We start from the raw sequence: 26,822 nt of genomic DNA, 5'->3' as shown, positions 1-26,822 counted from the left end.
TCTTCTTCTTCGTGGCAGTATTTTACAAAATGAAGAAGTTGGAGTAGAAACTCACTCGAGTTCCCTCTAGTTAGAGGACTCGATGATTCACATCCTTTCTTCCCCCAACTGGCAGTTTTTGGTTTTATCTGTAAGAAGGGGAGAGGGCCTTGGATTGGGAGAGAGGAGCCTCTTCAGCAAAGAGGAAAGGGCCTGGAGGGGGGGGAGGGCAGGGAAGGGCAGGAAGGACACACAGCTGCCATTTCCCAGTTGTAGTTGTCAAGCTGCTCCTGGTTTCCCACTAGGATTCTGAGCCTTCCCACCAGTCCTCAGAATTCGTTCAGATCATCAGCTTGAACCTGACAGCCTCATTCCCTTGGCTCTGGAAAACGGAAGCAAAGCAAGGCTTGATGGATGGCTCAGAATCGGGCAGGAACATTTCATAAAGATGTCCATCGAGGGGAGGGAGCAGGCTTGAGGACCAAGGCTATTGCTTGGGGTCAAGTTCAGTTCCAGGCTGGCTTCCAGGACAGTTAGCAGGTAGGAATTACAGGGCAGGAGGCTATGAAAAACAGAGGGAAAAAGGAAAGAGGGAGGTGTTGTAGGTGCAAACTGGTGTAGAAAGCCCTGACACACCAGCAGAACATTTGAATTCTTTGAAGGGAAGCAAAGTAAGCAACACAGGAAACTGTCCAGCCTCCTGGGGAAGGCAGCAGGAACTTTGCAGGGGAAGCAGGCCAGTGAGCAGCGTTTCAGGCCTGAGCTACAGGCAGGCACTTGCATCCCAGAAAGAGTGAGGCTGTCAAAGGGGTTGAACTAAAGTGTGGTCTCAGTATTTGTGCCGATGTTGCTTCATTTTATTTATTTTTTAAAATATGTTTTTACAGATTTTAGGGAGAGAGAGGAAGGGAGAGGGGTAGAGAGATAGGAACATGGATTGGCTGCCTCCTGCATGCCCCCTATGGGGATCAAGCCTATAACTGGGCATGTGCCCTGACCGGGAATTGATCTGTTGACCTCTTGGTTCATGGGTTGACATTCAACCACTGAGCCACACAAGCCAGGCCTGTTGCTGCATTTTAAGTTTTATTTTTCCTTGGTTCACTTGTAAGTCAGAAGAAGTGCAAGAGCTACACAGTATGGGCCCTACAGTCCGGTTTGCCAAGGGCGCTACAAATGAACAAGCCTCAGCCCCCCCGCCCTTAGGGACCTGCCTCTGTACACGAACCCAGAACCTCTCAGGTCACGTTAAAGCCCAAACCTCATTCTTTATCTGAAAAACAACAATTTGAGAAACAGAAAACATGTACTTTGCAACCTGACAATGTTGACTCTTACCTGAGCCCCGGGATCCTGGACAATAGTAACCGGGATTAACCCCCAACCCCTGGTGTTCTGGAAACGGGTTCCTGCAAGGCCGCACCCTGCCCAGGTGATTTAGATAAGACTCCCCCTCGTTTGCCTGTGATGAGGCTAGACCAGACCCTCAAATCCCTTTTTTTGCCTCATAAATGATTAACTGACCTGCCTGCCCCCTGATCAGTTCCAACAATATGCTGTTAACCCAACTTTGATTAAATTTCTGTCCTTCCTCCAGGCCCCTGGGCATGGACCCACCCTCCCCTCAGCCTGAGTCAGCACACAGCCCCTCTGAGAATAACCGGGCCTCAGGGTCAAGCGTTCTCTGACCCACTATTGGTCATGCCCCTTGTGCATCCCACTTCCCCAGTCTGATCCTCCCATGCCTTGTGCCCTCTTGTCTACAACAGAAAAACTCCTTTTGCCTAACTCTGGAAACGCTTGCAGACCTTCAGGTCACAGCTTTCTCCTATTGCGATAGTGCCCTCCCCCCTTGAGATAATCCTTTTGAATGCAAGTCTCTTCTTACCAAGTCTGGAATGTTTTTTGTGTGTGTTTTTTGTGTGTTTTTTTAAATTTGGCAATCCTTACGTAGCGGCATGGCTCAGTGGTTGAGCGTCGACCTATGAAACAGGAGGTCATGGTTTGATTCCCGGTCAGGGCACACGTCTGGATTGCAGGCTCGACAAACCCCAGTGTGGGGTGTGCAGGAAGCAGCTGATCAATTATTCTCTCCTCATTGATGTTTCTATATCTCTCTCCCTCTCCCTTCCTCTCAGAAATCAATAAAAATATATTTTTTTAAAAATTTGACAAACCAGAAATGAAAGACAACCCATCAGCTCCTTTTCTGAGCTCCTTCTATCAAAACAAGCTTTACTGGAATCAAATATTGTTTGCTCATTCAAACCCAGGGCTGGATTTCCAGAGTGTTGTGGTTTGCCAAGGCAAGGTGACTTCTGACAAATGGTAAACAGGGTAGAGGGCCTGAGGGAAATGCTTATTATGCGACAGGCGCTGTTTTAGTGGTTTACATATGTCATATCACTTAATTTTCCCAGTTTCCATCGCTTTAGCTTTGTGTTAGGAATGAGGAAACAGACACAGAGAAGGTAAATAACTTACTCAGGGTCACATAGCCAGTGAGAGGCAGAGCTGGGATGCGAAGTCAGGTCAGGCCAGTCCAAGGTCCCCGTGGGAATCTAATCACCACACCAGGGCTTTCCTGAGGGGTGGCTTCCTGGGGTGCTCCCTCTCGTGCTGGCTCCTCCTACTTGTGAATAGGAAGCAGGTGAGAAAGAATACGAGTTCTGACAGCTGTCAGCTGGGAATGCTCTGGCACAAACACAAGCCACTTCACAGAACAGAAAAGCACCGTGAGCCCTAGTCGGTTTGGCTCAGCGGATAGAGCGTCGGCCTGTGGACTGAAGGGTCCTGGGTTCAATTCTAATCAAGGGCACATGCCCGGGTTGCGGGTTCCATCCCCCTTGGAGGGCGTGCAGGAGGCAGCCGATCAATGATGCTCTCTCATCATTGATGTCTCTATCTCTCTCTTCCTCTCCCTTCCTCTCTGAAATCAGCAAAAATATATTCTAAAAGAAAGAAAAGCCTAGTGAGCTCACTCCGGCCGCCACAGAGCGAGACAGAAGAGACCACTTGCCACTCCTCTTAGCCCAAGGACAACACTGTGTGACCCTCAGAGATGAACAAACGTCGCCCTCTCCTGGCTAACCTGAGCAACTGCTGCTGCTTCATCCCATTCCTGCCCGCTCCGCAATAAAAATTGTCTCCAGATGACGCCCACTTTCTGCCAGCACCCAATTCAGAGCAATCCTCACTCTGCCGAACCTTTTCAAATCCATCCAACCGGAACCCAATCCTATCATAAGCCCCGTCTAATTTCCTCTTACCTGGGTGCCGCGCAGTTCCCGAGGGTATAGTCACGCTTACTGCATTTGACCCAGCGGACTGGTGAGCTAACACAAACAAGCCTGTAGTTCAGATTTAAATTTGATGCGTTCTTATGCGCCACCTGGTGGTTATATCTTGTAATAGCAGGAGCTTCTACCTGGGCTGATTCTGGAAAGACCACATCCTGGGGTTGTTAAACACCCTTTTTGTTTAACACTCAGCTCCTCCCTTCTTATCCACTCCCTCCCCCTCCTCTCCAGCTCCCACCTTCCCCTGGAAAAGGCTTTTTTCCTTTTGGGGGTAGTGTAAATGGTCTACCATAGAGATGTCCGAGTTATCTTCAACTCAATTTCACCAGCTGGGGAAGGAACCTTAAGCCTCAGCCTTAATGCATCCCGCATCCTGTGGTTTGTCAGTACACCTGGCCCTGGAGGAGAGGGGTCAGTGGAGACCTCTGGTGGGAAACTTAGGTTCTATCTGTGGGAATAAAAACTCCAGAAGCTCTGTACCCTGGCTCCTTCTCCCAACTTTTATGCCTTTGAAATGACGGGTGAAACTGTTCAAACAACTCAAGTATCGTTCTTCTTAATATTCCCAAACACTAACCACAAAAGTCAGAAAAAAATTCGATCCTAGTGGGCCGAACATAGACTCTAAATGTAAAAGCTTATTTTAGGTGTAACTTTCTTTTCTTATCCATTGACACATCCTCCATTACTAAGGGCTGTGGCCCTGATGGAATAGTAACAGCAGCACACATCTGGGACTTCTTTTTGGTCACGTGAATGTACGTTTATGATGCGGAAACTCAGATATAATATACGACTGTCCCAGGCTAAAGGCAATGACCAGTCTACAAGGCAGCGTGGTAATGAAATAGATAGCATTGCCGTGCCCTTACCTTCTGTTGTAATTACAGCACCTGCGATCTCTAGGATGCTGCGGGGGGAGCACATTGATGTGTTTCTATGACACTGCTTTCGTCATTTCCTAGAGCAACAATTTCCCGGGGCAAAATCAATATGATTTTAAAAATCAGATTTGTATCTTTTTTCTAGAAAATACAAAACCTGACCCTAGCAGCTGTGGCTCAGTGGATAGAGCGTTGGCCATGGACTGAAGGGTCCGGGTTCGATTCTGGTCAAGAGCACATACCTCGGTTGCAAACTTGTCCGTGGCCTTGGTTGGGGCACATGCGGGAGACAACCAATCAATGGGTCTCTCTCACATAGATGTTTTTCTCTCTCTCTGTCTCTCCCACTCCCTTCCACTCTCTCTAAAATCCTCAGGTGAGAATTAACAAAAAACAAACAACAAAAATAAAGTTGATTTCTAAAAAAAAAAAAAAGGAAAGAAAGAAAATACAAAACTTGTATTACTTTATGAAAAGATAGGTGTTTTTATTATATAATGGGATATTTTCTAAGAGTGCTGCAATGACTGTCCATACCTATACATCACTGCTACAATTCCACAAATACTACATTGATCCATACATTTTTATTGTAAAAAATAAAACCCAGAAGTGAACAGTAAATGGAATAGTTATCCATCATTCCCAATCCCTCCCCCCAACTCTCATTTCCCTAGAATAACCACTATTGCCAGTTTTGTGGCTTCTTCCAGATTTTTTTTTGCATTTACATTCATACTTATGCACATAATTAGTAGGTAATAGTAAACATTTTTCTGTATTGTTTCAGATACATTGTTATCTTACTTAATCCTCATATGGGAAGCAACATTTTACATTTACCTTCAGCCTTTCGTCTGGGCCTGAGGATAAATTGACATAAAACAGATTAACGGGAGAAAAGCATACACATTTATTTAATGTGAGTTTTATGTGACACGGGAGCCCTCATAAAGACCCAAAGAAGGGGCCAGACCTACATGCTTTTACACTGGGTTGGACAAGGAGAGGCAATGGTGGGAAAGGCCAGCTAGAGGAAGATAAGGATTATTTTATCAAGGTCTGTTTGCACAAAATTCTCTCACCTTTCAACTTCCTGCCCTAAATGATAAGAAGGTCGCTTTCATCTTGGAATAGGAAGGACGTCTTCCACCTGGGTTGTTTTTTCCATATGGGGGTTTTATCTCCTGCTTTTTAGGAAGAAAAGACTCAGAGCACCCTTCTTGCACCTGCCGTGTTTGTAAATGCCTTAGCTCAAAATAATCCTTATGTCCCAGTGACCTATTTGGGGGTGACATATTCTGCTACCCCTCATCTTCACAACAACATTTGAGGCTGGTGCCAATATTTATCCATTTGCAGATGAGGAGCCAGAATCACAGAGGAGGTAACGAAATGGTTCAAGTTGCACCACAGGCAAATAACAAAGCCAGATTTTGAACTCAAGCCATATTCAGTGTCCCAAACTCTCAGCCACTGTATTGTACTGCCTCTCATTGGCTAACTCATATCCTCCCAGGAGCTGCGTGGACGAAATGCACTCTATGTACTTAGGGCAGCTGAACCTGGGCTGTTGGGAATAAACACACAGGAACACAGTGAGAGGAGCTGCTAGCTTGAAGCTACAAAGGCAGCCAGTCTCAGCCTTTATGCGTTGTCAGAAACTGGGGCCCAGCCAGCGGCGGGCTCAGTGGTTGAACGTCGACCTATGAACCAGGAGGTCACGGTTTGATTCCCAGTCAGGGCACATGCCCGGGTTGCGGGCTCAGTCCCCAGTGTGGGGTGTGCAGGAGGCAGCCAATCAATGATTCTCTCTCAATGCTGATGTTTCTGTCTTTCTCTCCCTTTCCCTTCCTCTCTGAAATCAATAAAAATAAAAAATAAAATAAAATGGGTGGATTGCTCAATGACAGCACAAGATTTATTTAACTATCTTAGCTTGTCATTTGGGTAAAATTAAATATTCTGTCACAGCCACTTTCTTGCCACATTCCTGACCCCCACGTGGGTTCTGCAAACTCAGTTTCCATTTATCAAGAGTGAAAGCGTAGACTAGCCCTCGGATCTCATTTTCCGCCCCGTCTGGGTTTCATCTGCGTCCTGAGGGTCATCCTGGCCCTGTTCCTTCAGAGCGTGATATTAGAAGACGTGCAAGTGAAAGCGCTTTGTAGACTGGAACGCACTTCCGGTCGGCCTCTGCCTCGTGCCCCATGCATTTCTCTCCGGGCTGTGAAAATGGATGAATTAGCTCTTAGCATCAATTATTAAGAAACAATTAATGAAAGTACCCAGACATGATGAATGCTTTCTAAACAGCATACAACCAGCACAGACTCTCCCTCGGTAACCTCTTGCTATGAATACCGGTTTGCAGTAACCGAACCGGCAGAAAGCGGCTCTTCCCTGCTAATGTACATGCACTCCCTCCTGGGGAACACGGAGCAGTGACCTCAGAGCTGCATTAGAGGCCTGGCACCCAGCGGGCGCTCACAGATCTATTCAAAGAATAAAATGGGAACACTGGTCCCAGTCCAGCCCTATTAAATGTCGATACATGTATCGCACTTTCCATACGCATCCGTTTTTCTCATCTTCAGGTGGAGAAAGTAATTTCTGCCATCTTCTTAGCCTCTCAGAGATGCCATGAGACTGAGATGATATATGAAGTATTTTATCTCTGTGGGTTTAAGATATTTTTATTTTTATAGATGTATTTCCCTTTAAGGCCCACATAGGTAAGAGGAGCTTGTCAGCATCCGCGTGTCCCCAGGGCATCCACAGGAAAGGGGGCTGGCAGTCCTCGGGTCTGGGAGTCAAGCAGGCGGAAGGCAGTATGAGAGGCAGGGAAATGGGTGTGAGAAGAAGCAGCTAGAGATCATGACGGGGAAGCAGCCTTCAGAGTTCGGGAGGTCTCGGAAAGGAAGTAGAAGCTAGTTAATATTGGGAAGAAGATAAAAGGCAAAGGGCTCTTCAAAGTTCAGCCCCCGCAGGCAGGGGCCTGGTACGCAATGAGGGTGAGCTGCAAACAGGTCACCGCTGCTGGTCCTGAGGCAAGAGTTATTGCATTTGCCCTCACTTAACTGTGTCTGTGCCAGAATCCCTTTCCACGTTTTGCTGACACATGGAGCTGAAGGTTGACATTAGCACTTAGAGAGAAGTGGTCACCATCTAATCAGCCAGTGTTGACTGCGGCTGTTCTGTTTTATAGCTGTGTATTCATGGCCCCAAACGTATTGATAAAGTAAATATCAATACATTTACATGCGTGATCTACCTTGTGCAAGTCCTGTGTGTGGTGTTACAAGAAATAACACATTTGGGAAGCAAGATAAATGCTCAAGTTGGCAATTTCTCTATATGATTCTGGTAGGGCTGTTAACCTTGCTGGCATATCTGCATGTTACATTATTCAAATACTACGTATGAATGTTCCTTCATGGTTTCTTGGGGTTTCACTATTCTCTATAGGCTACAGGCGTTTGTAATATTTCCAAACTTAATATTTATTCATCACTAAACAAATTTGTTTTGGATATCCATAACAATGAACAAAGAGTAGAAAGAATGTTGGCAGTACTTTTCAGAGGAACTTACTGTTTCTGGAATTCTTGGGAATTCTGATTTCTCCTTCCTGAATCCCAAAGATTATGTCAGGAACTTGGGAACATTACTCTAGTTTAATGTTCTTCATTGTGTGTGTTAAGTCTTTGCAACTGTGGAGAAGCAAGACCCTACGAGTGGTTGTAGGTTCTAACTGTCACATGGGAATGGAGGGTAAGGGGGAGTAGGGTCAGTGTTCGTCCCTCTGTGGAGAGTGCTTTATAATTAGAACTAGAGGCCCGATGCATGAAATCTGTGCAAGAGTAGGCCTTCCTTCCCCCGGCTGCCGGCACCGGCTTCCCTCTGGCACCCGGGACCCAGGCTTCCCTCGCAGCCCTGGCTTCATCCCAAAGGTCATCTGGAAGGTTGTCCAGTCTAATTAGCATATTACACTTTTATTATTACAGACTAGAAGCCCGTTGCACGAAGAAATTTGTGCAATAGGCCTTCCTTCCCCTGGCTGCCGGCACCGGTTTTCCACTGCACCAGGACCTAGGCCTTCGCTCTGGCCGCAGCAGAGAAGCCAAGCCTCCTCAGTCTTCAGTCGTCTTCAGTCTTCAGTCGTCTTCAGTTTTCAGTCTTCGCTCAGGCGGAGACTTCAGTCTTCGCTCCGTGCCTGCATATGCAAATTAACAGCCATCTTTGTTGGGTTAATTTGCATACTCATCCTGATTGGCTGGTGGGCATAGCAGAGTGACACCAATTTGCATGTTTCTCTTTTATTAGTGTAGACTAGAGGCCCGGTGCACAAAGATTTGTGCACTGGTGGTGGGGGGGGTGTCCCTCAGCCCCACTTGTGCCCTCTCACAGTCTGGGACCCCTCAAAAGATAACGACCTGCTGGCTTAGGCCCGCTCCCTGGTTGCAGAGGGCAGGCCCAATCCCTAGGTGCAGCCCCTGGTTGGGCTCAGAGCAGGGCCGATTGGGGAGTTGGGGCGCCACCCCCTGTTATGCACCAAGCAGGGCGGATCGGGAGGTTGCGATGCCACCCCCAGTCATGCTCAGGGTAGGGCCGATGGGGAGATTGTGGCGCCACCCCCTGTCATGCACAGAGCAGGGCCAATCGGGGGTTGTGGCACCACCCCTGTCACATACAGAGCCGGCTGATCAGGGGGTTGGGGCTTTGCCCCCTGTCACACACAGAGCAGGGCCAATAGGGGAGTTGGGGCGTTGCCCCCTGTCACACACAGAGCAGGGCTGATGGGGAGGTTGCAGCTCCACCCTGTCACACACAGAGCAGGGCCCATGGGGGGGTTGGGGCGCCTTCCCCTGTCACGAACAGAGCAGGGCAGATAGGGAGGTTGTGGCCCCGCCCCCGTCATACACAGAGCTGCAGGGCGATCAGGGGGTTTGGGCGCTGCCCCCTGTCACGCTGCTTCAGGGGCCAGGAGGCCTCGAGGCTCCACTGATCCCGGTGCTGGGAGGCATATTACCCTTTTACTATATAGGATAGAGGCCTGGTGCACGGGTGGGGGGCGGCTGGGTTTGCCCTGAAGGGTGTCCCAGATCAGGGTGGGGGTCCCGCTTGGGTGCCTGGCCAGCCTGGATGAGAGGATGATGGCTGTTTGCAGCTGGTCATACCCCCTTCAGGGTGGGGGTCCCCACTGGGGTGCCTGGCCAGTCTGGGTGAGGGGCTGAGGGCCGTTTTCAGGCTGGCAGGTGACTGAAGCTCCCAACCTCTCCTTTTTTTCTTTTTTTTTTTATTCTGGGATTTATTTACCTTCTATGGCTGTCACTGGAACTGAGAGCCAGCTTTAGCTCTGAGGCTCGGCTCCAGCTCTGAGACCTCGGCTGCTGAAAGCAGGTATCTGGGTTTTGTTTAGCTTCTATAATTGCAACATTGTTTCTTAGAGTGCAGCTCAGAGGCCGGCTGTGGCAGGCGGGGAACCTTGGCTTCCTCCTTCACTGGAGCAAGCAAGCCTCCTGTTCGCTTCAGCTGCCTGGCTGCCGGCTGCCATCTTGGTTGTCAGTTAATTTACATATCACCCTGATTAGCCAATGGGAAGTGTGTCAGAGGTACGGTTAATTACCATGTTTCTCTTTTATTAGTGTAGATATTCTAGGTTAAGTGAAATCTTATATAGATTAAAATAGGTAGGCAGGTTAAAACGTATTTGAGCCCTAGCCAGTTTGGCTCAGTGGATAGAGCATCAGCCTGCAGACTGAAGGGTCCTGGGTTTGATTCCAGTCAAGGGCACATGCCCTGGTTGTGGGCTCGATCCCCAGTGGGGGGCGTGAAGGAGGCAACCAATCAATGATTCTCTCTCATCATTGATGTTTCTATCTCTCTCCCCTCCCTTCCTCTCTGAAATCAATAAAGATATACTTAAATAAATAAAATAAAATCAGTTTGAAAAAACAAAGGAAAGGGCTGCACAGCTCCGAGCCAAGGGGACACAGGATGGACGATGGCAGCACCAGGAGCTGGAATGTCATCCTCATCTGCATTCGTTGGCGGGAAAGTTTTGTGGGCAGTGGGTCTGGGGGCTGAGCTGGTGAGCTTGGAATGCGGAGGGAATGCAGGTGTGCGATCAGGTGGCTCCAGGAAGTTTCCATTCCTTGTATGGTCTGCCTCCTGGTGTCCAGGGAGTTTTTCCTGGTCTTTTGTTCTCCTGTGGCGGGAAGCTTACAAATGGCCATCAGGACTATATTGCCCTAGTGCCCTAGCATCGGTCACCTCTGAAGGTCTCCCTTTTTATTTGCTATGGCTTTCCCAGAATTATGAGAGTACTTTTATCTTGACAAGCCCCGAGACTGCTGCCTTCTCTGTTTAGGGAGTGAAATAAAACTGCTCCCCCACCCCCAACCCCCCAACTTCTTTTCTTTCCCAAAACGGCTGACTTCTTTGTTCAGTGAGACAGGCTTTTAACACCCCCTCTTCTTTCCTCCCCCCTTCCTACCTTAGCAGTTCCAGGGTGATTTACACTATGTTTTCTCTGGTCAGAGAGAGACGGGGCATTAAAATCCCCTCTCTGTCCCCCTTCCCTTCCCGCATTCTTCAGTGAGGAGAGGGATTGAGCCCTTTGCTGTCAATGTCCTTGGCTGGGGAAGATAATGGCTTGTTATTTGCGAGCTAGCTGCAAGCTCCCCAAACTGTTGGGCCTTGTTTAATTGTTCCCGTCTTGGTTTCCCTATTCCACTTGCTTAGGATTTTTCCTAGCTTCTCACTATCGTGTAACACTTTTATTACACCTTGGCTATGTTTAGATACACAAATACTTAGCGTTGTGTCACAATTGCCTACAGGACTCCATTCAGCAACGTGCTGTGCAGGTCTGTAGCCGGGGAGCAATAGGCTCGACAGCCTAGGTTGGCGCGGGCTACACGACCTGGTTAGTGTGAGTGCACACGGTGACGTTCGCACAGGGACGGAATCTCCTAACGTTTCATTTTCTCGTCTCAGTTTCCCCAATCCCTTTGCCCAGGATTTTCCTAGCTTCTTACTATCCTGCCTCACAGCCTCATCACTGTTTGCCCCAGTTTTGCCAGATGGGGTGCAGGCACGCCCTGGCGCAGGGACAAAGACCAGGTAAATATTTTTCATGATGTCAACGTCTTTAACAAGCCTTTGTGAAACACCTTCCTTCAGAGTCCAGAGGATATCTCTGGAATACGATCCATCCGTCTGAACCGCCTGAAACTGGGAAAACTATAAAGATAAAACATTGATAGGAGCCAACATTTTTATGTCCTTTTAAAGCCCCTACAAAGGGGTTTGATTGGGTTTCTTCCTCGTGGGGTTGTTAATATGGTTTTACTACTCTGTGTTCTGGCTGGGTAGAGGCCTTCTCTTGTTGAAAAACAACTGCTCTGACAGCAGCAAAGACACTTAGTTCTCTGCTTCTGGAAAAATCCACCAATTTGGGTAGTGATGGAGGAACCCAATTCACTGAAATAGTGATTCAGGAGCTCTCCGAGGCTCTGTCACTCATGACCTCAGCTGCCCTAAGTGTCCCCAGCCCTCAGAGAAAGTTGAAAGAATAAATGATAACTTGCAAAATGAACAGAGGGACTTAGCTTGGCCACAGTTACCTGGGGCGGGGACCTTTCAGAATCACCTGAAAGTCGGATTAAGATGAAGATAAAGAAACAGAGCAGTTGCTCAAGTCCTGGAGGAGATTGTGCAAAAGCTAACACTGAGGTGCAATGAATGCAAGAATGAAGACATCTTAGAGCCGGAATGTGGAATGCAGAATAGAATGGCTTTCACATTGTGTTTAAGTGCCATTGTCTGCCAAACCTCTGGGCTGCTAGTCATACATTCCTTGTAAAATAGATTTCAGGGTTGCATCCCCAAAACGACTAAATCAGCATCTCCCAGTCACGGCCTGGGAACTGGAATTTAATCAAGTGGCTTAAGTTCTCATCAGGGGAGCTGGGAATACAGTGCCCTAGAACTTTGTACACAGAACTGGCACTTGGGGCTTTTTAAGTGACAGCTCCCATCGTTCGCTCTGAAGATTCTGCGCCTGAACATGCAGTGAGGGGTGGCTTGTGTAATGCGGAAACTCTCTTCAGATGGCACCCACGGACTGCACTGCCTTCCCTGGGCGCTTGTCAGACATGCAGACTCTCGAGTACCACCATGATCCAACCCGGCTTTTACCCAGATCCCAGGTGAGGGTTTGAGGGACACTGTCTTGCGGTACTGAGAGGTGCAGGTATTTCGAATCTGGTTCCCAGTGTAGGACAGCGCGGCTCCCTCCAGCGGGGCGGCACAGGCACCTGTGGTGACGCCCTCCTGAGTTCTGGGTAATATTGCATTTCAACAACAGTTTTTGCTGATGAGAAAACTGGAAATAGGCAAAGGTGAAGCACTGCTTTGGAAAGAAAACTGAAGTGGGAGTAAGCAAGGTTTGGGGGCAGCCTGGCCGGCATGGCTCAGTGGTTGAGTGTCGACCCATGAACCAGGAGGTCACTGTTCGATTCCCAAAAAGGGCATTTGCCCAGGTTGTGGGCTTGATCCCCAGTGTGGGGCGTGCAGGAGACAGCCAATCAATGATTCTCATCATTGATGTTTCTCTCTCTCTCTCTCCCTCTCCCTTCCTCTTTGAAATCAATTTTAAAAATTATTAAAAGACACAAGAGGCCATGACTATTGAAGACCAAGTTTCTGAGCAAATATCACCTCAATTATCTATTCACAATCTGACCAGCTTGATCAATCAGTAAGTATGTGTATGTTGGGGAGAGGGAGAACAATAAAACGAATTCTGGTTATACCAACTCACACTTCTGTTACTAAAGATCCTCTTTCTGTTAATAATGCACCTAAGTGTACCACGTAGAACTGAATTAATAAGCCTTCTTGTATGGTTAACTACTTCTTTAATTGATTGACCAATTATTTCATTAAAGGATAATTAAGGGTAAAATCATTACTCCCATGTAGATATGAAAAAAAAACCCGTTAAAGATTTTTTAAAAATCATTAATGAAGAAACTTGTGTTAAAGAAAAACCAAAATGAAGGCCACAGTTTGAGTATACCCTTAAGCCAACCATCCACCACCACATAACCAAAACTTCAACTGTCCTGATCTCCCCCAAATGCTCGTGCTGACCTTAAACAAAAAGAACCTTGAGCTTTCTGCAAGTCAGCATGACTATGCAGCTTCCTAGCCAATCAGCCTCGAACAAGGAAGCTTCGTGATGCTGCTACTTGCAGAGGAATGTAAGCTTCGGTAACCAATCACCACAGAGAACAATGCACTTCCCCGTGCACGCTTTCCATGCTGAGCTGTCACTGCTGGAGCTGAGCTGCTCACTGCGTGTGTTTTGAAGGCTCCCAGTTTGTGAAGTTTGTTTCTTGATCAATGAAATACTCGTATCAAGCGGAGCTCTCTGAATTTTCTTTGCACACTGGTCAGCTGGTACAACCAGTTCAAAGGGGCTGCCAACAGATTCATTCCTAGATCAGGAAGATTGTAATGAATCAGCAAATGGAGGCAAAAGCAACATTGTTTTCTACAGAGCAGAAGAGAAGGAATTTGCATGTCAGTAGTCAGGATTTATTTAGGATTGCTATTAGCTAGCTACAATTTACAAACTTGTAAAAACAGTTCCCAGAGAATCAGAGGACCCGGGGGTTTGGGGGTGAATGTTAAACAATGCATAGTTTTCCACTGAAGCATAAAAATTTCCCCACAACCACAGACAGAATTTCTAACCACAGAGATCCTTATAGTTAATATCTCTATTCCCAGACTAATTATTTCTTTATTAAATAAGTTAATAGTTCATGTGAAAGTTCATGCACTTATCAGTAATTACACTTTAAGACTTCTGAGCATATTAAGTAAGTGCTCATGGAGAAAATAAAAACCCCAGAATCATTTCTAATCAGTTACATACATTTTATTAAAAGTTCTCACTTTTTCACTGGGCTGGTGTACTCAATGGTTGAGTAGCGATCTGTGACCAAGAGGTCACTGGTTCGATTCCTGGTCAGGGCACATGCCCAGATTGCAGGCTCGATCCCCAGGTAGGAGGCATGCAGGAGTCAGCCAATCGATGTTTCTCTGTCATCAATGTTTTTATCTCTCTATCCTTGTCCCTTTCTCTCTCTCTCAAATCAATAAAAACATACTTAAAAAAGAAAAACCCTCTCATGAGACAAATCACTTAAGATTTGTGCATTTCTGTGTATGTGAATTAGACCTCAATTAGGGAAAGAAAAAAAAAAAAGGAAACATATCCCTCTCCTCATGGCAAGTCCCTGTCCTCATGAGAATTCAATAAGCAAAACAAGTGATGAATGTCTATGGAGAAAAGGAAGGTGGGGAAAGGAAGGGCTGTGACTTTAAATAAGACGGTGAGACCTCGTTGAGATGGTAGCATTTGAACAAAGACTTAAAGGAGATGAGGGGTACTAGTCTGCAATGAAATATTAGAAAACCACACTCAGCAGCATATTAAAAGGCTTATACATCATGACGCAGTGGAATTATTCCTGGGAGGCAAGGATGATTCAACCTATGAAAATTCATCAGTGTAAGAACAGTATGAAGGGAAAAATACCACATGGTCATCTCAATTGACGCAGAAAAAGCGTTTGACAAGATTAAAGGGGCTGATGGGGTTAGTCGTGCACGTGTCTGAGGGGCGATCATCCGTGAAAGACTCTGAAGCAGGAAACAGCCAGATGTGTTTGTGAAACAACAAGACGGTGGGTCCAGCGTGTGTGAAAGCTTGTTGTCAGGAGTGGTAGGAGTAGAAGTCAGAGATGCGATGGCGCAACGCGTGCAACTGGAGGTTTTTCAGTGGAGGATGGACATGACCTGACTTCCTTTCGAAAGGATCCCTCTGGCTTTTCTGTTGAGAATAGGCCACAGGTGATCGGGGTAGAAATTGAGAGGTCAGTTAGGGGACTATTGCAATGATGCAGGCTAAGGTGGTCTTGTATTGGAGGGAAGCAGCGCAGGTGCTGAGCAGTGGGCAGATTCTGGATATATGGTGAAGGGAGAGAGAGAAAGAGACAGAGACAGACAGGGAATATGTCACGAGTGATACCAAATCTTTCTTACATATTAGTCCTTAACTATTACCAGTGATAACTACTTACGCCATATATTAAAAACAAGCATACCACTATACACCTGAAACCAATACAAAATAACATTGAATGTAAATAGTAACTTTAAATATATATAATTTTTTTGAAAAAACAAGCAGGCCAGGCCCTAGCTGGTTTGGCTCAGTGGATAGAGCGTCAGCCCACAGACTGAAGGGTCCCAGGTTCGATTCCGGTCAAGGGCACGTACCTGGGTTGCAGGTTCAATCCTTGCCCCGGTCGGGGCTTGGGTGGGAGGCAGCAAGTTGATGTGTTTCTCTCACAACAAATTGATGTATTTCTCTCACATCTATGTTTTTTTCTCTCTCTCCCTCCCTTCCACTCCCTGAAAATCCATGGAGAAAATATCCTCGGATGAGGATTAAAAACAAACAAACAAAAAGAAGTTAAAAGAAACAAACAAACAAAAACAAGCATGGGAGTGCGTGGTAACACTGTGGGTAAGAGTGTTTGCTCTTGACACATAACTAAGTCTATTTCACAGTTTCACTTTTTTTTTTTTTTACACAGGCACACCTGGACAATACTGACACTAGATGGCAGTATAGCTTTAGTTTGTTGAAGATTTTAATGCTTAGTGGGAGCTCAATGGCTTTTATAGCAAACTCTTAAGGGGCCAGAAATCAGGATTTTCAGGCATGACTTGGAGACCTGTAATTGCCTAGTGACTAACTAGAGCTGCGGTTCTCAACCTGTGGGTCGGTCGTTCGACCCCCAAAGGGGTCGCCTAAGACCATCGGAAAACACATATATAATTACATATTGTTTTTGTGATTAATCACTATGCTTTAATTATGTTCAATTTGTAACAATGAAATTGGGGGGTCACCACAACATGAAGAACTGTATTAAAGGGTCACGGCATTAGGAAGGTTGAGAACCACTGAACTAGAGGAACTCAGCTATAAATAGCAGATAAGAAATCAAATAGGAAACCTACAAATTCACTCAGACATGGCACTACAGATTTGTTGCTAGGGCAGTTTGATGGAGAGGAAAAGCTAGAAGGAAGCTGCAGCTCTCGAAAACGCAAAACTTCAAACTTGATTCAAAAGTCTGAGGACAGCCCCGCTGGTGTGGCTCAGTGGTAGAGCATCGACCTATGAACCAGGAGGTCACGGTTCAATTCCTGGTCAGGGCACATGCCTGGGTTGCAGGCTTAATCCCCAGTATGGGGCTTGCAGGAGGCATCTGATCCATGATTCTCTCTCATCATTGATGTTTCTATCTCCCTCTCCCTTCCTCTCTGAAATCAATATATATATTAGATCAATATATATATATATATTGATCTAATATATATAAAATCTATATATATATAAAATAAATATTTTTTTAATATAAAAATGTGAGGACAAACACATTCTGGGGTTGCAGGGGCAAGTCACACTTGCTTGCGTACAATTTATCTGTTGTTCGCCTCACTGCTGATTTGAAAACTAACTGAAGTGGCACTATTATCAGAAATATATTAACAATTTTATGTAGGATTTATATTTATAACCATTTATAAATTATGTTATATTTATAAATAATATTCTCCAAAAGTGGTAAGGAAACTTTTTTTCATCATTCCAGATAATTCCCATTAGTGTTTTGTTTTTTTCTCCCAGCACTTAGGAAAAACAAAGCCCTTACTTTTTTAAAGTACCTGAATTATGTAAGATCAGAAAAATAATGCAACAATTTGGATTTAAAATGAGACACAATTCAAATAAAAGATGGATGGATGGCAAAAGAGCCCATGGAAAAATGCCCAAATATTGTTAGTCATTGGGGAAATGCATACTAAAACCATGATGAGAATGAGACAGTTTCATACCTACTAATGAGGCAGAACAGTGAGAAACTAGGGAAATTCCTTGACAAGTGGAATAAGGGAAACTGAGACAAAATAATTAGACAAGAACAAACAATTTGAGCAACATAACAGCCAGCTAATAAATCACAAGGCTTTATCTTCCCTAACCAAAGACACGTAGGAGCGAATGGTTTACACATTCCAGTCAGTCAGTCCCAGGGCAGCCTGGCCTTGGTCTCAGTCCCTCGTCAATAATGTTTTTTTTAAAACATTAAATTGTACACTTTAAATTTGTGTAGTTCATTGTATGTCAATTATACCCTCAATAAAACTGTTAAAAGTTTTTAAATGAGACACCGATATGTGATATTTGTCAATGTATTCATTTATGTGCTTTTTCTTTCATTTAACATAATTCATTGAGTGTCCAACGAAGTCAGAAGATACAAGAGGAATGAAATGGTCTGTCTCTAAGCCAGTCCAGGAGGCCGTCAATGACAGTTCTGCAAAAGTTCTTTCTTTTGAAGACACCCACGGGAAGCTAAGAAAATGTCAAGATCATTGTGTGGGTTGGAGAAGGCTTTGCAGAGGACCTGAAGCCTGAGCTGTGTCCTGAAGATAAGAAGGCGGTTAGGGGCAGTGAGGAGGGGTGTGTCTGCAAGGTGGTGGCAACTGTCTGTCTTAAGCAAGGCCTGGGTGACAGAACAGGTCCTGTGCAAAAAAAAAAAAAAAAAAGCAAATTGTAAGGGAGAAGAGGAGGGTTTTGAAACAAAGCAAGATAGGTAAGTAGGCAACGATCACTAAGAGCCTGGGAAACTGCGATGAGGAATTTGGCTCTGATATTGAAGGCCTGGGAGCTAGGGAGGATTTTAAGCTAGGGAGAACATAATCAGATAGCATGGTGGGTAAGAGCACAGGTAGGTAAAGTTGAAAAAGAAAAACTGACATCTTGCCCTTTGTCTATCATTACAGTTAAGCAAGCATATTTAATTAGTCCCCAATTCCTGCTAGTAGCTTTTCTTGCATCATTTGCAGATGTGTCCAATTCTTTCCATCTGGACTGCAATTGCCTTAGTTTTTAATAGAGGGGGACTTATAACCTGATAGATGGAGCACCTGAATTAATCTGAAAAATAATCATATTTTGAAATCCTAAAGTACATATATGTATGGAAACAGAGGGTTGAGGGTTAAGTTTCTTATATGGGAACAGAGGATTAAGTTTTTCTTTTCTAAGTTTCATTTCTCAGGCCTGTACACCTGCAACAAAGTGATTGAGGAGGTGATTCAGCTTCAGACAATGTACACTGTACCCAGCAAGCAAGCAGAACCGTTAAACATGACCAGGCCAACCCCACCAAGAGCCAAGACATCATCTCATCACCTGACAACCAAGAACAATGGTTGAATTCTGCTGACCTCCAGGACTGCATGTAATCGCATTCTGTTCCCAACCTCACCCCAGTCCATTTTTCCTATATAAACCTGCTGTAAGACAGGTTTTGGGTGCGTGTAAGCTCCCTATCTTCTTGGTTGGTTGGCCTTCTCAATAAATGCCTTATATGATTCAACCCTGCCTCTGTTAGTGGACATTATAACAGGCAGCCTGACCCACCCAGGGGTTTTCCGGTAACAGTTCTGATCCTCATTGTTCCTTGCTTGGATTACCACAATATCCTTGAAATGGTGGTCTCCCTGTCTTCATTCCTGCCTCTCTCTAAACTGTTTGCTACCGGCAGCTTAAAATACTTTTCCAAAACTCAAATCTGATCCTCTTAGTTAAAAACCTGATCTTCAGCCTCCAGTCTTGCTCCTTAACCAACACTATCTCTATAATTCCAATCATGATAATTACAGTAATAGTGCACTTATCAAGCATGTACTGTATGCCAGGAACTGTGCTATGCATTTTACTTTTGTCTCATTAAATTCTCCAATACATCATCATCATCATCATCATCATCACTATTTTACAGACAAGAAAATTGACTTTTAGTGTAGGGGAGGAAAAAGTTTCCTCTACCCTCTTATGTTCAGTGTCTGGGACATGTGAATTAAACTGATAAAAGACTGATTTATGAGGGAAAAACAAGAATTTTCAGATCCAACACACATACATACAGAAGAATTTAGTGATGAGTAATTCAAAGGGGTAGTTAGAATTTGGCTTATATACTTAACGGGGAAGAGGAGAAAAGGCATTTATGGGGATGCCTTTTTGGAAAGATAAATGGAGAAAACGATAAGTTCTTCCTTTGGAGAATAGATGGGAGATAGTCGGGTGAAGACATCTGTTTGGGTGTGGTACCTACTTTTCAAGTCAACAAGATAAGAGCTGCTCCTGGACAGAAGGGTTATGACAACTGACCTCTTTTGGAAGGCCCTATTTTAGGCAGATAAGGGATTTCAGGAACTCAAATGTCTTCAGTTCAAAATAATTCTTATTCCAAAGTAGGAAGGTTTAATAATGTACTTGAGGTCATACAGCTAATAAGTATAATTGAATAACGTGTCCCCTCCTCCAAAAAAACCTTTAAAGAAAAAGTTGAGTATGAAATAAACTTCTTTTTACTTGCACTTGCAAGAGAGATCAGTTATCAGAGAACTGGCTCTCTGAACAAAAATATAGGCTCATGTTTAAAGGCAAAAATCTTGTAGGGAAGGGAACAAGCTTTCCTCTACCCTCAAGGTTCTTCCAGCTGGTCTAATAATCAAACAGACGTGACACAATTTAGCAAAAGAAAATAACCAAATTTAATACACACATAAGAATGGGCCCTAGCCGATTTTGCTCAGTGGGTGGAGTATTGGCCCGAGAACTAAAGGGTCCTGGGTTTTATTCTGGTCAAGGGCATGTATCTCGGCTGCAGGCTGGATCCTCAGCCCTGCTCAGAGTGTGTGTGGGAGGCAACAAATCAAAGTGTCTCTCGCACATCCACATCAATGTTTCTCTCTCTGTCTCTCCCCCTCCCTTCCACTCTCTCTAAAAGTCAATGGAGCCCTAACCGGTTTGGCTCAGTTGATAGAGCGTCAGCCTGCGGACTGAAGGGTCCCGGTTCGATTCCGGTCAAGGGCATGTACCTTGGTTGCGGGCACATCCCCAGTAGGGGGCATGCAGGAGGCAGCTGATCGATGTTTCTCTCTCATGGATGTTTCTGGCTCTCTATCCCTCTCCCTTCCTCTCTGTAAAAAATCAATAAAATATATTAAAAAAAAAAAGTCAATGGAAAAATATCCTCTGGCCAGGATTAACAAACAAACAAAAAAAGAATAGGAACCCCGCATACATAAGAGAATCAGAGATCCCCGCATGCATGAGAGGTTGAGACACAGAAAGGAAACATGAATATATGACATCCTGAACTAGGGATGAGGTAAGGGGCCTTGAGGGCTTCAAAAGGTCATTGCAGGAGGATAAGAACAGCAGGCCTTTAGTAAATAGTTTGCCTGCCCTAAGATAAGTCAAAGGAAGTTATCTCTGATAATCTCTTATGGGCAAGGCCTCTAATTCAAATTCTTCTCCAGTGGTCGGCAAACTCATTAGTCAACAGAGCCAAATATCAACAGTACAACGATTGAAATTTCTTTTGAGAGCCAAATTTTTTTAAACTTAAACTATATAGGTAGGTACATTGTTAATAACTTAATTAGGGTACTCCTAAGGCTTAGGAAGAGCCACACTCAAGGGGCCAAAGAGCCACATGTGGCTTGAGAGCCGCAGTTGCTGACCATGGTTCTAGGCAATTAAGAAGTTTCTCTTGAGCCTGTGGCTAAAGTTGCCTTTATCTCAAAACAATATGCATACCACAGAGGGACATCTTGGGGTGATTCCTCTTGGACCCCCACAATCACAAGGTCAGAAGATAGCTCAAATTATCAGGTAATAAGTCTGCTTCGTTGCATTTAGGTCAATTTTGATAAATGCAATTAAAATTTTATTTCAATTAAAAAACAGCAATATACCAACACCAAACAACAGAATCTCAGGTGTCTTATTTGGGACTATAGGAATGTAAGGCCCTTTTTGAACTGTAAAAATGTAAATTCAGAAAAACACACACAATTGTGCTTCAGTATAAAGCATGTGTTAGAGGAAGGCAGGACTGAAGAGGGAGACCAGTTACAGGAATTCAGGCAAGCTCTCACAAGGAGGAAATAAGACAATGGCACAGACTGTGTGTGGGGCAGGAGGGGAGAGATGGAAAGTGAATCAATGAAAAAACTAGAAAGAAGGGGAAAGGATATTTAGCAATCTTTTTAGTCTAGTTCCAAGTTTTAGATAAGGTGTCTTCACATTATTAAATTCATCTTCAGTGATGAGCACCAAAACTTTTATTGGAAATACTCTTTTGTTGAAATATTAGACCTGCCTCCTCTTTCTGGTTTCTTGGGGGAATAACTCAATGTTCCTGCCATTTACTGGGATAGAACACAAGCTGGTTAAAAACAAGTCTTAGGTAAATCGATCTTGAATATGTATTACGCTTTATTGCTTGCAAGAGAATCCTCTATAATAAAAGCCCAATATGCAAATTGTCCCCTTGACTGGGAGTTCGACCACTTCCTATGATGTGTGCTGACCACCAGGGGGTGGCGTGGAACATGGCGAGCGTTGGTGACACAGCACTGGCAGCCAGCGGCATGGAGGCGCTGCAGGCCCCGATGGGCCCTGATGAGAGCGGGACTGGGGTGGGATGGTGGAGCAGGTGAGTGGGGGGCACCAGGCCAAGATGGGTGGGAGCCACTGGTTGCCAGGTGGGGGCCGATCGACCCGAAGATCCAAGCACAGGGCGACCAGTGGCAGCAGCAGCAGGGGGAAGGTGGCCGGGGAAAGGGAGGGAGTACCCAGCCAGCAGCCCTACCAGTGCACGAATTTCGTGCACTGGGCCTCTAGTTGGTGAATACTAGTGTATGGAAATGAGGACTTATAGTTGAGAAAACAAAGATTTACATCAGCAGCGATTTTTTTAAAAAGCAGCTACTAAATTAATGAACACAGTTTTATTCACAGTCATAAAAACACCATACTGGTAATTATAGAGCAGCAGTTCTCAACCTGTGGGTCGAAACCCCTTTGGGGGTGGAACGACCCTTTCACAAGGGTCGCCTAAGACCATCGGAAAACACATATATAATTACATATTGTTTTTGTGATTAATCACTATGCTTTAATTATGTTCAATTTGTAACAATGAAAATACATCCTGCATATCAGATATTTACATTACAATTCATAACATTAGCAAAATTACAGTTATGAAGTAGCAACGAAAATAATCTTATGGTTGGGGGACACCACACCATGAGGAACTGTATTAAAGGATCGCGGCATTAGGAAGGTTGAGAACCACTGTTATAGAGGAAATGGAGAGCAGAATACTCTGAAATACCACGTGTGTAGCCTATCCCTAATAAACATGCCATCTACGAAGCAGATGATCAGGATGCACCTGGGACTGTTAATAGGATAGTAATTTCATTCTGTTTACAGGGAAAGCAGAAACCCCATCTAAAGGCAGAAGCAGAGAACCCAAGCGACAGGTGGCTGCCCGTTCATTTCTGAAACTACCAAGTAAGAAGCAGAAACATGGTTTGCCTGGTTCTTGATTTGGGACAATTTTTTCCCCCTTTGGCAGGCGCGAAGCAAGTTTTAATTATCAGGTGAGATGGTGAGTTAATTTTGGACTGTGTTGAATTCAGGGGCCAGTGGGATACCTGAGTCCAGTTGGGAAATGGACATCTGGGTCCAGAACTTGACTGATTTACATTGCAAACAGATTTAGATGGTACATTTATTAACATTACCATTATGGTTTAATCGCAGTTCAGTGTAAGCATCATCAAGGGTGCATACTCTATTTGGCAAGCCACTCTGTCCGGCGCCTAGAAGTGCGATTGGCACAAAGCACCCTAAAGGGCTTCCTAACGAATACCTTGGAAATCAGAACTTGGCGGTCCCTGACTTCCAACGCGAGGTCCGGGCGCCCTCTGGTTTCGCTCCTCCTGCCCCTTTAAGAAGCGCAGGGCCGGTGAGCGGAAGCGCGGCTGGGAAGGAGGGCGGTGCCCGCACCGGGGTCACCGCCGCCGGGGTTGCGGCGACGGGGCCCGCGCTTCTCCAGCCTCCGCTCTGGCGGCGGGGCCTGCGCGCAGCGGGGAAAAGTGCAGGAAGAGACGCGCACGGCTCGTGGCGAGTGGCAGACGCTCCCTGCGCGCTGGCTTCCCGGGGCGCGTGAGCCAAGCCAGGTAAACGGACGGGAGGACTGCGCGGTCCTCCTGGGGGGACACACGTGGTCACCGACACTTGGGAACGGACCCTGGTCGCATTCCCCGACCACTTAGTGCACGTGCTGTCAGTGTCGTCCCCATAAGCACATACTCATAACCGATCGGTGCTGGGCTGGGAGGGGCAGGTGTCCACCCCCAAACCCTCGCTCATTTGCTCTCCCTAAACCTTGGGCTGGTGCAGTTCCAGGGCCAACCCAGTCCCTCCGAACAGTATTAGTCCAATGGGGCCTCAGGCCGCGAGCGACTCCCCAGATATCGACTCCCAGATAGCGTCAGTTCTGACTCCCCCTCGGAAGTCCAGCCTCCGTTCGCAGGCATTTCGTCCTGCCTGGTGGTTTGATATCCTGATTAATCGCAAACGTTTAAAAGTGGGAGCTTGTGCGTGAGTGTCTGGATTATTTTGAGGAACGGGAAGAGCTGGCGAGGCTTGCTGCCTGGCAGCACTTGGCTGCCCTCTGTGGGCCAGTGTTGGGAAGCCGTCTCCACTTGGCACAGCCCCTCCGTTCCCCCACCCTCCGCCTGCACCCCGCGTTCAGCGCCAGACAGGCTCCTGGAAGGCATTTGAGTTGCGGACCTCCTCTAAATACTTAGGTCGGCGACTTTCGGCCTTTTTCATCTCCTGGCACATATAAGCTCATTACTAGAAGACTTAGGCACAACAAAACAATACATATTTTGCCCATCTGACCAAAAAATAGGTATAATTTTGATTCATTCACACCAGACGGCTATTTTGTGTTGGCTGTTGTCATTTTTTAAATTTGACAATCCAAGGAAAAGAGGTCAGGTATTGATGCTTTAAACATTCTTGAGGTGAACCAGTTGAAAAGCGCTGACTGGTGATTATAAGACTATTTAAACCATGTTTGCAGAACAGAGCAGAGGTCCCAAACAACTACGTGTGTAATTTGTGTTTAAAACTGCTGTTTCTGTAGTGGCGCTGCAGGGGAAGAAGTTGGTGATTCGCCGGACCCTGGTCCTGAAGACGAGGTCCGAGGTCCTGCGACCCCTGGCCCTTGCTGCCTCACCCCCGCCTGCCTTTTCCCTCCTATCTTCTGCCGGGATGACGCACGCAGGCCTGGGCGAAGGTGTACCTTCTGGCAGCTATGGGAACTATGGCTATGCTAATAGTGGATATAGTGCCTGTGAAGAAGAAAATGACAGACACACCGAAAGCCTGAGGCGCAAAGTAAAGGCTGTGAAAGATCTTTCCATTGAGATAGGCCATGAAGTTAAAAGTCAAAATAAATTATTAGCTGAAATGGAGTCACAATTTGATTCCACAACTGGATTTCTAGGTAGAACTATGGGAAAACTGAAGATATTATCCAAAGGGAGCCAAACAAAGCTGATGTGCTATATGATGCTGTTTTCATTGTTTGTCTTTTTTGTCATATATTGGATTATTAAACTGAGGTGATGCAAGTAAGTGTGAGTTTGCAATTTGTTCCAACTTACATGGCTTGGGGTACCATTTTGGTAAAAAATCAGCATCAAAACATTCCTCATTTTCAAATATGGCTTTTCCCATCGAGTTACAGAATTTTACCTGTTTTATAAATCACATTACATAATACAGTGCTCTTTGAATGCTGTTTCTTAATGACTCATTTTGCCCGTTTTCAGGGGTATTGAGATAGCCAAAAGTCAGTCCAGCCCTAACCATTTCATTGTTTTTTTATTGTTTGCTATCAGATTAAATACCAGTATAGTGTTCTGTTATCATAAATGTAGGTTATGTTCCATGTAAAGAAAATTAGTGGGAGAATAATAGAGTGGAGAGCCTGGTCCTGAGCTCTTGCAGTGAACAGGTCTGTGGTGGAATGGTAAGCGTATTTTCCTGAATGACATCAACCCTAACGATGTACTCCTGTTTCCTCCTTGATTTGGTTACATTGTAGGCAGATTTCTTTTTTACCTATGTTTTTCTAATAATTTTTGATTATATGACTCCTCTTCCCCCTTTGCCCAAGGACCTCATTCTTTAATAAATCTTATTATTTTGGCATATTTCTAGTAGGTGCAAAACAAATGTGAACCAGTATACTTGTTATTTTATATTAACTTTATACATACCATTGGCTTGGCTTAAAATAGCTTTATGATTTTAGCTACTTAGGCCATTTGGTTATCATTTGTGACAGAATAATGTGAAGCTAAAGTAATTGCTGAGCTCTGACTGGAAATAACATGTTCAAGAAAATTAATTGTCTCTGCATTATTATGTGCTCAAAATAGATCATTGAAAGCACTTAGCACTGAACTTAGGGGTAAGAGTATTGTTGTCTTAATACAGTATATTTGTTTATAGAAAGCAAAACAAAGGTAGAATGTTGAGTAGAAATATTAAAATGTTCTTAAATACTCTGTATTGCTATTTTGGAATTTACTCATTTATGAGCGCTAAAAATAAATTTTTAATGAAATAAGTTGAAAAAAAATAAAACTGCTTTCTCATTCCTACTTTTTCTTTTCAAGGTGGTTTTCTTTTGGAACAAGTCTTTTCAACCCAGGCTTTGTAACGATGAATCATCACATATGTATAGAAAGAGATTTGGGAGTTGATATTCTTTTATTACAATGAAATCCTTAATGTTTTTATTTTTATTTTTTTAAGGAAAAAGACCTGAATCTGTTCACATAGATGTTTTATGCTATGATAATCATTATTGAAATAGAGTGTGGTAAGTATAATTTGTACACTTCTGCCTACAGAAAATTATGCTTCATTAGCCTCCATAACTCTTGGCTAGACTTCATAAAGGCAAGACTGTATTTGCCTGTTAATTAGGCTTATCCCAACTAAAATGCTACCTTCTTAGACTTTTATTTTGTTCAGAGTTGCCAAGCACAGTGCCTGCTTAAAGGTGACTAAATGTATGAAAAAACTTTATTATTTTTTTAAATTTTTTTTATTGATTTCAGAGAGGAAGGGAGAGAGAGAGAGAGACAGACAGACATCAATGGTGAGAGAGAATCACTGACTGGCTGCCTTCTGCACACACACCCCCCCCGCCCCCCACTGGGGATCGAGCCTGTAACCCAGACAAGGGTTGACCTGAATTGAACCAGGGACCCTTCAGTCCACAGGCTGACACTCTATCCACTGACCCAAACCAGCTAGGCTTTTTTTTTTTTAATTACACTTTATTTATTATTTATTTATTTATTATTTTAAAATCCTCACTCAAGGATATTTTTCCATTGATTTTTAGAGAGAGTGGAAGAGAGAGGGAAAGACAGAAAGAAATATCAATGTGATAGAAACACATGGATTGGTTGCCTCCTGCATGAGCCCCGACCAGGGCTTAGGCCAGGGGGGAACCTGCAACCAAGGTACGTGACCTTGACTGGAATTGAACCCAGGACCCTTCGGTCTGCAGGCCGATGCTCTGTCCACTGA

The 26,822-nt window shown here is 44.9% G+C and overlaps 2 pseudogenes across 3 annotated transcripts in view; one reads left to right on the top strand and one right to left on the bottom strand.

The window, feature by feature from the left end:
- LOC102429267 overlaps window positions 1–15,329 on the bottom strand; it is an 80,145-nt pseudogene extending 64,816 nt beyond the window's left edge.
- Window positions 15,330–23,210: 7,881 nt separating this feature from the next.
- LOC102421339 overlaps window positions 23,211–26,822 on the top strand; it is a 5,489-nt pseudogene continuing 1,877 nt past the window's right edge. Inside the window, exons 1-2 of one of the 3 annotated variants that reach the window (XR_329847.3) lie at window positions 23,211–23,377; window positions 26,037–26,103. The product of XR_329847.3 is annotated as a BET1 homolog pseudogene, transcript variant X3 (transcript). Of the gene's footprint in view, window positions 23,378–24,354; window positions 24,845–26,036; window positions 26,104–26,822 lie in introns of those variants that run through there. The other 2 variants (XR_001347764.2, XR_001347765.2) reach the window with 2 other exon arrangements.

Source organism: Myotis lucifugus, unplaced genomic scaffold (assembly GCF_000147115.1).
Source record: "Myotis lucifugus unplaced genomic scaffold, Myoluc2.0 scaffold_30, whole genome shotgun sequence".
In the NCBI taxonomy this organism is placed as follows: Eukaryota; Metazoa; Chordata; class Mammalia; order Chiroptera; family Vespertilionidae; genus Myotis; species Myotis lucifugus.
Note: the sequence above shows the minus strand (reverse complement) of the source record. Positions and strands in the feature narration are given on the sequence as shown.